This window comes from Pan troglodytes, chromosome 1 (assembly GCF_028858775.2).
Source record: "Pan troglodytes isolate AG18354 chromosome 1, NHGRI_mPanTro3-v2.0_pri, whole genome shotgun sequence".
Classification (NCBI taxonomy): domain Eukaryota; kingdom Metazoa; phylum Chordata; class Mammalia; order Primates; family Hominidae; genus Pan; species Pan troglodytes.
The window spans coordinates 111,694,052-111,706,330 of record NC_072398.2 but is presented as its reverse complement, the minus strand read 5'-3'; the positions used below and the strand labels follow the sequence as shown (position 1 = coordinate 111,706,330).

The window sequence follows — 12,279 nt, the reverse complement described above, 5'->3', positions numbered from 1 at the left end:
AGATTTTTCTTCATGTGTTTTGAAGCTGTCTTGTTATGTACACATATGCATATAACTATATCTTCCTGAGAATGGATATCTTTATTATTATACAAATTTTGCTCTTGTCTCTAATGATTATTTTTGTGTAAGGGTCTATTTTATCTGATATTAGAATAGCCACTCCTGCTTGTTTTTTTTTTTTTTTTTTTTTTTGAGATAGAGTTTTCGCTTCTGTTGCCCAGGCTGGAGTACAGTGGTGGGATCTCGGCTCACCGCAACCTCCACCTACTGGGTTCGAGCAATTCTCCTGCCTCAGCCTCCTGAGTAGCTGGGATTACAGGCATGCGCCACCACACCCAGCTAATTCTTATATTTTTAGTAGAGACAGGGTTTCTCCATGTTGGTCAGGCTTGTCTTGAACTCCCTACCTCAGGTGATCTGCCTGCCTTGGCCTCTTGGCCTCCCAAAGTGCTGGGATTACAGGCACGAGCCACTGCCCCTGGCCTTTTTTTTTTTTAAATAGAGACAAGGTCTTGCTCAGTCACCCAGGCTACGGTAGAGTGGCATGATCCTAGCTCACTGCAGCCTTGAACTCCTGGGCTCAAGCAGTCCTCCTGCTTCAGCCTCTTAAGTAACTGGGCCTGCAGGCAAATACCACCACACCTGGCTTAATTTTTTTTTTTGTTTGTAGAAATGGGGCCTTGCTGTGTCACCCAGGCTGGCTTTGAACTCCTGGCCTCAAGTGATCCTCCCACCTCAGCCCAAAGTGCTGGGATTACAGGTGTGAGCCACCGCACCAAGACTCCAGCTCTTATGTAATTACTGTTTCCATGATTTGACTTACTTTTTTCTTTCATCCTGTATTTGTCTTTGATTTACGGTGTGTTTCTGGGCTGGGGGCAGTGACTTACACCTGTAATCCCAGCACTTTGGGAGGTTGAAGCGGGAGGATTGCTTGAGGCTGGGAGATTGAGACTCACCTGGGTGATATAGTGAGACCCTATCTCTACAAAAAATTTAAGCAAACTAACTGAGTGCGATGGTGTATGCCCGTAGTCCTAACTACTTGGGAGGCTGATGCAGGAGGACTGCTTAAGCCCAGGAGGTTGAGGCTGCAGTGAGCACCACTGCACTCCAGTCTGGGCTACAGAGACTATATCTGGAAAAAATAAAGTGTCTCTGGTAAACAGTATATAGCAGTATATAGTTAATTTTATCTGCTCTTTATTTTCATTGGGGTATTTAATTCATTCTCATTTACTATCATTATTGTTATGGTTAGATCTACGTTGATTGTTTTGCTCTTTGTTTTTTGTATAGCTCATGTATTTATTGTTGTTCATTGGTTCCTCCTTATGTTAGATATGAGTTCTAAATTTCTCTTCAAAGAATCAATGTCAGTGTGTTCAATTCTTTGCCTTCTACTTCTAAACTTCCTCATAAAGCAATCTTTTTCGATCACATGCTCCACCCTGACTCATTCCAATTACCTGCTCCACCCTGACTCATTCCGATTACCTGCTCTGCCCTGACTCATTCTCCACCCTGATTCATTCCGATTTCCTGCTCTGCCATAACCATTTTTCCTGCCAAACCACTCACCCCGTCACTCTCTTTAAAGTAGCCAGTCGGAATTAGTTTAGCCTGTGTGGTCTAACCCTCACCAATAGGGGAACAACACAGCAGCAGGGGCCATGTGCGTCAGGAATAAGAACCCCTTCCCCTCCCTTGTCCAGGTGTGTGCTCACCATTGCTCCATCTGTGAGGACGCACCCTTCTATAGAAGTAAATCATCTTGCTGAGAAGAAAAAAAGAAAATTTTATATTCGAGTGCTGTTTATTTTGCAGCACCGAAACTTTATTTGTAACACTTATTTGCCTTCTTTTGCGTTACATACATGTTTTCTGGTGTATCATTTTAATTCCTTCATTGATGTTTTTACTGTGATTTTTGAGTTGATTTCTTAGTGATTACAGTATGCATATTAATTTATCACGGTCTACTTCAAATTACTATTAACTTGACTTTAGTAAAACGCAGAACCTTTGCTCCAGTGTGGCTCTCTTCCTCCCTCCCCCACCCCCCACCCCGGCTTTGTGTAATTGTTATGTATGTTACATCGATGTGTTATAAACTCAGCAATACTGTGCTGAGTTACAGTTCTTTATACTTTTATGGTTTTTGAAGAAGTTAAGAGAAGAAAGGAAAAATATACTTGTAGAGTTTCTTACATTAATTAGCCTGCATTTATTTACCATTTCTAGTACTCTTCAATTGCTGTGGATTCCAGTTATGGTTTAGTGGCATGTTCTTGTTCTATTTAGTATACCTCCATTCCCTCTCCTGTTCTTTCTGCTATTACTGTCTGAAGCAATTTTCATTTAAATAATTTAAGAAAGTGAAAAAGTAGGTTTATATGTGTTAGACATTTACCTATATGATTAACCTTACAAGTATTCTTTCTTTATATCCATTTGATATGATCTTTGATGTCACTTCCTTTAAATCTGGAGAATTTTCGTTAGCGTTTTTTGTAAGGCAGATTGACTAGCAATGAATTGTTGTGGGAAGTCAGGGACCCCGAACAGAGGGACTGGCTGAAGCCATGGCAGAAGAACATAAATTGTGAAGATTTCATGGACATTTATTAGTTCCCCAAATTAATACTTTTATAATTTCTTACGCCTGTCTTTACTGCAATCTCTGAACATAAATTGTGAAGATTTAATGGACATTTACCACTTCCCCAGTCAACATTCTTGTGATTTCCTATGCCTGTCTTTAATCTCTTAATCCCGTCATCTTCGTAAACTGAGGATGAATGTCACCTCAGGACCCTGTGATGATTGTGTTAACTGCACAAATTGTTTAAACAATATGAAATCTGGGCACCTTGAAAAAAGAACAGGATAACAGCAATGTTCAGGGAACAAGGGAGATAACCTTAAAATCTGGCTGCCTGTGGGCCAGGTGGAACAGAGCAATATTTCTCTTCTTTCAAAAGCAAATAGGAGAAATATCGCTGAATTCTTTTTCTCAGCAAGGAACATCCCTGAGAAGGAGAATGCGTTCCCAAGGGGAGGTCTCTAAAATGGCTGCTTTGGGACCGTCTGTCTTTTACGATTGTGGATAAGGGATGAAATAAGCCCCGGTCTCCCGTAGCACTCCCAGGTTTATTAGGAAAAGGAAATTCCCACCTAATAAATTTTAGTCAGACTGGTTGTCTGCTCTCAAACTCTGTCTCCTGATAAGATGTTATCAGTGGCAGTACGTGCCTGAAACTTCATTAGCAATTTTAATTTCGCCCCAGTCCTAATATTTTATTACCTTGTGAAGCATGTGATCTCTGTGACCCACACCCTATTCGTACACTCCCTCCCCTTTTGAAAGTCACTAATAAGAACTTGCTGGTTTTACGGCTCAGGGGGCATCACGGAACCTGCCGACATGTGATGTCTCCCCCGGATACCCAGCTTTAAAATTTCTCTCTTTTGTACTCTTTCCCTTTATTTCTCAGACCGGCCAACACTTAGGGAAAATAGAAAAGGACCCACTTGAAATGTCGGGGGCTGAATTTCCCCCGATAATGAATTCTCCCAGTCTGTGTTTATCTGAGTATGTCTTTATTTAATTTTCATTTTTGCAGGTTAGTTTTGATGGATATAGAATTCTTGGTTGGCAGTGTTTTGTTTTACGTTTTTCTTACATTTTTAAATTGGTTTCCACTTAGGCCAAGTTACCAACGTTCTTAAATTGATATAGGCAGAATTTTAAAAACTACTTCGAATTATGTCATTCTACTTGTTAAATATGAGTTCTAAATTTCTCTTCAAATAATATGTCAGTATGTTCAATTCTTTGCCTTCTACTTTTAAACTTAACTTCCTCGTAAAACAACCTTTTTCAATCACCTGCTCCACCCTGACTCATTCCAATTACCTGTTCCACCCTAACTCATTCCAATCACCTGCTCTACCCTAACTCATTCTGATTACCTGCTCCACTCTGATTCCAATTACCTGCTCCACCCTGACACATTCTGATTACCTGCTCCACCCTGACTCATTCCAATCACCTGCTCTACCCTAACTCATTCTGATTACCTGCTCCACTCTGATTCCAATTACCTGCTCCACCCTGACTCATTCCAGTCACCTGTTCTACCCTAACTCATTCTGATTACCTGCTCCACCCTAACTCATTCTAATTACCTGCTCCACCCTGGCTCATTCCAATTACCTGCTCCGCCCTAACTCATTCTCCACCCTGACTCATTCCAATTTCCTGCTCTGCCATAACCATTTTTCCTGCCAAACCACTCACCCCGTCACTCTCTTTAAAGTAGCCAATCGGAATTAGTTTAGCCTGTGTGGTCTAACCCTCACCAATAGGGGAACAACACAGCAGCAGGGGCCATGTGCGTCAGGAATAAGAACCCCTTCCCCTCCCTTGTCCAGGTGTGCGTTCACCATTGCTCCATCTGTGAGGGCGCATCCTTCTATAAAAGTAAATTGCCTTGCTGAGGAAAAAAAATGAATTTTTTTTTTTTTTTTGAGACGGAGTCTCGCTCTGGCACCCAGGCTGGAGTATAGTGGCATGATCTCGGCTCACTGCAAGCTCCGCCTCCCGAGTTCACACCATTCTCCTGCCTCAGCCTCCTGAGTAGCTGGGACTACAGGCGCCTGAAACCACACCCAGCCAATTTTTTTGTATTTTTAGTAGAGACGGGGTTTCACCATGTTAGCCAGGATGGTCTCTATCTCCTGACCTCATGATTTGCCTGCCTCGGCCTCCAAAAAAAGAAAATTTTATATTTGAGTGCTATTTCTTTTGCGGCACCAAAACTTTATAACACACTGCCTTCTGAATTTTTTTTTTTGTTTCTGCTCAGCTCATTGTTAATCATATTGTTCCCATGTATGTCATGATTTATTTTTCTCCTAGTCTTTTCAAAATTTTCTTGTCTTTGACTTTTAACAGTTTAATTGCAACAGTGTATATCTTTAAAGTTAAATTCATGCTTGTGAATTTTTATAAGAGCCACAAAGGCCTTCCTCTGTGTTTTGTTTTTGTTTTTGTTTTCATTTTTGAGACAGGCTCTCACTGTCCCCCAGTGGCCCAATCACTGCTCACTGCAGCTTGACCTCACAGCCTCAGGTGATCCTCCCACCTCAGCCTCCTGAGTAGCTGGGATTACAGGCAGGTGCCACCATGCCTGGCTAATTTTTATTTTTGCAGAGACAGGGTCTTGCCATGTTGCCCAGGCTGATCTCAAACTCCTAGACTGAAGCGATCTGCCCGCCTCTGGCTCCCAAAATGTTGGGATTACAGGCGTGAGCCACAGCATCTGGACACCTCTGTATTTTGTTTTCAATCACTTTATTATGAAATGAGATACACTGTTATAAAGTATTTTCTATTTTGATAATTCTTAAAAATTCCACTTGAAAAATTTTCTGCTTGAATCACAGTATTGTTCCTTAATTAGCAATTATTTCACTTTGGGGAACTGGTCATTTTTAAAATTTTATTTCTTAGAGTTATTTGGATTATGCTCATATATGTTGTCATTAAAATATTTAATTTTGGAATTTAAGAAAATTGCAGCCAGGTTACATGATTAATGTGGACATAGGAAAACAAAATATTTATGTTTCTAAGTTTAAAAATTTTATTCATATATTCAGTGTTTGGGATGCATAAGTGTTCACATTTTAGGAAGGCAAGATGGTACTTAAATTTCCAGCATGGTCTGTGGTCGTACCCTATAATCAAATGCTTTAATATTTCTGCAGCAGTATTTACACTAAATAGCGTAACTAAAGATATATATAGCTTTATGACAGTTCAGGTCAGGTTTTTTTCACTAAATGTGTTTTGTAGCTAAACATACCATAATTTTCTGTATTTCAAAAACTGGATAAGGAAATGTGAGCTTGACAACCCTTCAATTTTTTATAAAATAACATGTTTTCCATTTTTGTTTTGCCTTTTGTTTGTGGCTACTATCCTGCATAAATTGCATAATTTGTTTTGACAATTTGTGGACTGTGTCCTTCATTGTTGTACAGTATTCCCACTATTCCTATTTAATGCTTTTTTAACTTTTACTTAGGTTTATCTAATGCTAATATTCTTCCTGTTTGTGTTTTACCTTTTCGTTTTGTTTTGTTTTTTGCAGTTGCTGCTGTATGTTTGTTTATCCTTTTCTTTTTCAATAGGTATGTCTTGAAGTTTCATTAGTAGCAGACTACTAATTTGCTTCTCAGGATTGCCATTTTTCAGGTCTTCTAATTTTTTTAATATGGAAATTGTGTTTATTTAAATTTAGCAGGGCACTTCTTTTTTTTTTTTTTTTGGAGACAGAATCTTGCTTGCTCTGTTGCCAGGCTGGAGCGCAGTGGCATGATCTTGGCTCACTGCAGTCTCTGCCTCCTGGGTTCAAGCAGTTCTCCTGCCTCAGCCTCCCGAGTAGCTGGGACTACAGGTGCGCGCCACCACGCCCAGCTAACTTTTGTATTTTTAGTAGAGTTTGACCATATTAGCCAGGATAGTCTTGATCTCTTGACTTCGCCATCCGCCCACCTCGGACTTCCAAATCGCTGGAATTACAGGTGGGAGCCACCATGCCCAGTCTGATTTGCTTTCTTATCATTCATATGCTCACTGGACTATCACTTTTAATTTCCTTCAAGAACTTTGCAGGCCAGGCGCAGTGGCTCATGTCTGTAGTCCCAACACTTTGAGAGGCCTATGCGGGAGGATTGCTTGGGCCCAGGAGTTCGAGACCAGCCTGGACAACAATATGAGACCCTGTCTTTACAAAAAATCAAAAAATTAGTTGGGCACGGTGGCATGAGCCTGTGGTCCCCACTGCATGGGAGGCTGAGGTAGGAATAACTTGAGCCCAGGAAGTCGAAGCTTCAGCGAGCGGTGTTCATGCCATTGCACTCCAGCCTGGGCGATAGAGCAAGACCCTATCTCAAACAAAACAAAACAAAACTTTTCCTTTGCATTCACAACTAGGCTAACTGGCACAAGAGGCCTAGCATTGGCCTGTCTTGGCTTTTGACATGCCTTCTCACTAAGCTTAACAATTTCTAGCTTTTTAAAATTTAATGTAGGAGATGTTTGACTTGTTGTTGTTGTTGTTGTTGTTATTGACCAAGTCATGCTGAATCGATTCTTCTTTTCAGTTGGACACTTTGAGGCCATTGCAGGGTTACTTATTGGCCTAATTTCAATATTGTTTGGTCTCAGGCATTAGGGTGGCCTGAGAAAGGGAGAGAGACAAGGAGTGGCCAGTCAGTGAAGCAGTCAGAATACATTTATTGATTAAGTTTGCTGTTTTCATTGGGCGCAGTTTGTGGGGCCTCAAAACAATTACAGTAGTAACATGAAAGATCAGAACTCACAGGTCACCATAATAGATAAATAATAATTTATAAGTTAGGAATATTGCAAAAATTAACAAAATGTAACAGAAAGACGCACAGTGAGCACACATTGTGGGAAAAATGGCGTCTACTAATTTGGTTAATGCAGGGTTGCCACAAACCTTCAATTTATAAAAGCTCAGCATCTGTGAAGCAGTATAAAGCTAAATGCAGTAAAACAAGATATTCCTGTATATCTTCAAGAATATAAGAAGCCCTAAGAATACCAACAAGCTTTATGATAATAGATATTAGTTATACTTAGTTTATTGTAAGATATTAGTGTTCTTCGTATATGATTGTATGTGCACATATGTGGCCATATATGACTATGACTTCACCTTAAGCCAGCTTCATTCTTAAGTGATAAAATTAACTTTGGAAATACTTACTGACATTATCTAAATATATGTTACTCTATGATATTATTTTATAGGATTTAAGCCATTTTTATTATAAATTATTTCAGTTACTTTCTGTATCATATCTCCAAGTTTTCCCTGTATAAAGCAGCATTCTTCCTTATTCTCCCTCCATTGACAGGTCATTTTGTCTCTTTTCTTCATTGCCAAGTTTTTTGTAAGAGTGGGCAACATATTCAGCATTTCACATCTTCAGTTCCCCACGCTCATGCTAATGTCTGTCTGCCGCTACCTCCATTGCTATAAAATTTCTTTAGTAAAGATCAGTGACCTGTTGCTCCAGAACATAGTTATTGTTTTTTTGCCATCATTCCTTTTTGGCAAATACATATTGCTTTCTAGGTCTCTATTTTTTAAATTTGATTTTCTTGCGCTGTTATAAGAACTAAATTATCTTACAGATGCCAGTGAACAATTTTGAAAAACACTTCCTTACCCCATATCACATCTCTCTGACAGAGAGAGAAGAGGCAATGATTATGTCAACAGTTTGAACAGCGGCATCTTGCAAGAATTTCAGACCAACCGACCACTCATCAAAGAACTTGGCAGCTTTTTAATCTTGTTTTTTTAATACAACAGTATATCCATTCTGATGACAAACCTGTCCCGCCAAATCTCCACAACACACATTGTAAAATCAGTGATTAGCAAATTAGTCAGCTTTGGCACGGAGCTGTGCTTGCTTGCCCATGACAGTCTGGAAACTGGTTTTGTACTTGCAACAGAATATCAACAATAAGTTGCTCACTGTAAGAAGTAGAGTTGAGTCTCTTCTGCAGGTGTGTGTCCAGTGATCAGCATGTGTGAAAAGTATTCCTTAATATATCTTCTGAAGACTTTTTCTGTTTCTGTTGGAATCTTCTTTGATTACAAGTTGGTTATTACCATCTATAGAACCACTTGTACCCAGTTCAGCCAACAAAAATGCAAGATGTTTGGGCTGATGATGTAATAGTTTACAAATATCTGTAAAGTTGACAAAATAAGTTTTCTTGGTTCCTACTCAAATGACCTGTAGAGGTTTGATGACAGATTTCCTTTTCAGCATCCACATCTGGATTCTTTTCCCTCGTGGTGTTGCACACTCGCTTCAGTAGCTCCTTATGTGTATTTGAGACTGCCCTAGCAGGGCCTGTATGATTATTGAATGAGATGCTGTCATCTTTTTTGCTGTCTTCATCTTCTAGAACTTTGTCTTTCTCTAGTATTTCATCCTCATCTGGGAACTTGACATTCTTCTTTTTATTCTTTTTATTGCCAAGCATAATATTAAGGTCATACTCTGGTTCAGCTGGTTCTTGAATTTTTTTTCAATCTTAAGATCCTTTACACCTTCTTCAGCTTCATCAGTATCAAATATCTTTTTTGTTTTTTTCTTTTCTTTCTTTTGATTAAAGACGTTCAAGTCATCTAGATCATCAGAAGCACCTTTTTCCCTACTGTTCTCTTCATCAGCTTCCAGTTCTTTGTCCCCAGTTGGCTCTGGCGCCACTTGTTTTGTTTCTAAGGGCTGGGTCTCCTCTGTTTGGGTATCCTCTTCCTCCTCTAACTAAAGGACTGCTGCTGCTGATTTTACTTCTTGGTCATAGTAGGATCAAAAATCGTCGCATCCCCAGACATGGCTGCAGCTCGAATGGGCTAGGCACAGACAGGAAGTCAGACAGATCAGCCCTAGCCCCCAGCAGCAGCGCTGCTCCTGCTGTTACCTCTCACACCACTGCACTCTCTAGCCCCTTATTAATGTGTGCACATAGGGTGGGAATAGAGATGAGTAAGAGATAGGTGCATGGTGGAGAGAGGAACTAGACTTAGGCATGGTTATACTTCTCCAGTTTGAGGTTTCTGGCACGACTTGACAATCTTTTTCCATCCAGCTTCTTTTTCCTATTCTTTGGATAATTCATTCCAGTCTTTCAACACTTAACTCACAGGACTCTCTTATCATTTGGACTGGGCTCTGACTTAAGTAATTAGAGGCTGTAGGTATAAATTCTCTCAACTCCCCTCTCTATCTGAAAATATATCCGTAATTTTTCATTATTTTCTAAGGGAAAGGAGAGTGGTGTTGATGACCAAAGCTTTGGAGTGACTGCTTGAGAATATTGGAAAGAGAAGCTAGGGCTAAATGAAAAGACTGTTAGGTCATGCTAAGAGTCAGCTGACTTTAATCACATTATGTAATTTTAAAAGTAAATTGGTACAGTGGTAACAAGTTAATCATAAATGGTTAATAGAAAAGTAGTTGATCCCTGTTTGACTCGTGTTTGTTTCAGTTACACAGACAGGTATGTATTTGTGTCCTGGCCTTTGATGTAAAGTGTACTTCTTGTGGTTTGCAGTTGAAAATGTTTGAAAGCTGTCTCCTAAATTTGAGAGCTCTTTTTCTTCTGCTTGACTTGTAAATATTGGTGTAACAAGGGTTATTGTCCTTGATAATATTCTTCCTCAGCAGTCATAACTGCATTTCACATTTGAGTTATTTACATGCTGGTAGCTCCCTCCACACCCTTCAGCTCCAGAAATATGCTAGTTAAACACCATCTATCCAAAACTTACTCATTACATTTCTGGCTAAAACACTTTTTCCTCATTTTTAGTAGTTATGTAATTATCTATGCATTACCCACACCAGGAACTTGGGAATCATCTAGAATTTCTAATTTGTTTCCTCATTGTAACTCTTAGTACTCCTTCATCATACAGTCATTTATTAAGTCCAATTGATACTCTGATTTATCCTCTACATTTCCTTTAATACTGCCTTAGTTTAGTCTCTTTTGTTACTGATAGACCAGCGTTTTAATTAGAGAAATAGTTTAGCATAGTTTTTAAGAGCATGAGCCGTAGACACAGACATGTTAGTTGAATTCAGATCTTGGCATTTACATCACCACATGACCTTCAGAATGTTTCTTGATCTCTCCGAACCTCAATTTTTTCACCTTTAATGTGGGGATAGTAATAGAACCTACTTTACAGGGCTGCTATGAGGACTAAATACACTTATACATATAAACTTCTTGAAGAGTTAACTGATCTGGCGGGGTGCGGTGGCTCACGCCTGTAATCCCAGCAGTTTGGGAGGCCAAGGCGAGCAGATCACCTGAGGTCAGGAGTTCGACGCCAGCCTGACTAACATGGAGAAACCCTAATTTAGTTGAAAGATACAGATTAAAATCAGCAAAGAGAAAAGGTGCATGGTGCAAAGCCCAAGAGAAAGCAGACCCATGCTTTCAGATGTCCCCAGCAACAATGTGGGACAATACACTGGGAGTATTGCCAAGTAGGGAATCTCACCTGAGCCTTGGTGTCTAAGTTTTGGAGATCAGTCTCATTGCCACGCAGCCCTCACAGGACTGGTAATCAGCTACTTGAACACCAGTGCACCCAGAGGTCAAACACGGTATGGCTTAAAGCCTCAGGTATACAAAAGTACTCTTACCAGGCAGAATTTTCCACGGGCTCAGAGGTCATCTCCCAGGAACGTGTAAAGGGCCAGTCCTGAAGATAGGCCTTTGTTAAGAAGGAATGTGCAGCATTTGAGCAACCCAGGCCTGCCAAGTAAACCCTTTCTTACACACTAGTATAGTCATGTTCATTCTTCAAGACCCTATCAGAAGTGTTATCTTTTTGGTGAAAATTTAACTGATTTACTCTAAGAAGAGTTAGTTGCTCTCATATCTTTGTCTCTACAGTTACTTATACTTATCTTCTTTGTAGTTTTATATAATACACTTTCTCAAGAGGTTTTTAAGTCATGCTTTCCCAAATGTGAAAATATTTTTCCTTTTCCCCTTTCTCTTCACTTTACTATGTTTCCCTTTGGTTTGAAAAGTTGTTTTTGTGTGTTTCCTTTGACCAAGATCTTTTTATTTATTTATTTATTTTTTTGAGACCGAGTCTCTCTGTCGCCCAAGCTGGAGCGCAGTGGCGCGATCTCAGCTCACTGCAACCCCCGCCTCCCGGGTTCAAGCGATTCTCCTATCTCGCCCTCCTGAGTAGCTGGGAATACAGGTGCGTGCCACCACACCCGGCTGACTTGTTTTTAATTTTTAGTAGAGACGGGGTTTCACCATGTTAGCCAGGATAGTCTCGATCTCCTGACCTCGTGATCCGCCCACCTCGGCCTCCCAAAGTGCTGGGATTACAGGCGTGAGCCACCGCGCCTGGCTCTTTTTATTTATTTTTATACCATGTTTTTGGTAAAATAAAGAGGAAATATTAATAAGAACAGTATTTTGTTTTAAATATATAACAGTAGTTATTTTTTAATTTTAATTATTTTATTTTAAAATTAGAGATGGCGTCTCACTATGTTGTCCAGGCTGGCCTCAAACTCCTGGGCTCAAGTGATCATTCCACTCCCAAAGTGTTGGGATTACAGGCATGAGCCACCTCACCCTTCTTTTAGAATGATAAGTTTTATTTATGTTTT

At 40.0% G+C, this 12,279-nt stretch overlaps 1 protein-coding gene and 1 pseudogene across 2 annotated transcripts in view; one reads left to right on the top strand and one right to left on the bottom strand.

Moving 5' to 3' along the window:
• Positions 1–12,279, top strand: part of TRIM33 (tripartite motif containing 33) — a 120,764-nt gene that overhangs the window by 35,960 nt on the left and 72,525 nt on the right. The window lies entirely within an intron of this gene.
• Positions 8,497–9,494, bottom strand: LOC107967887 (eukaryotic translation initiation factor 2 subunit 2-like; annotated as a pseudogene).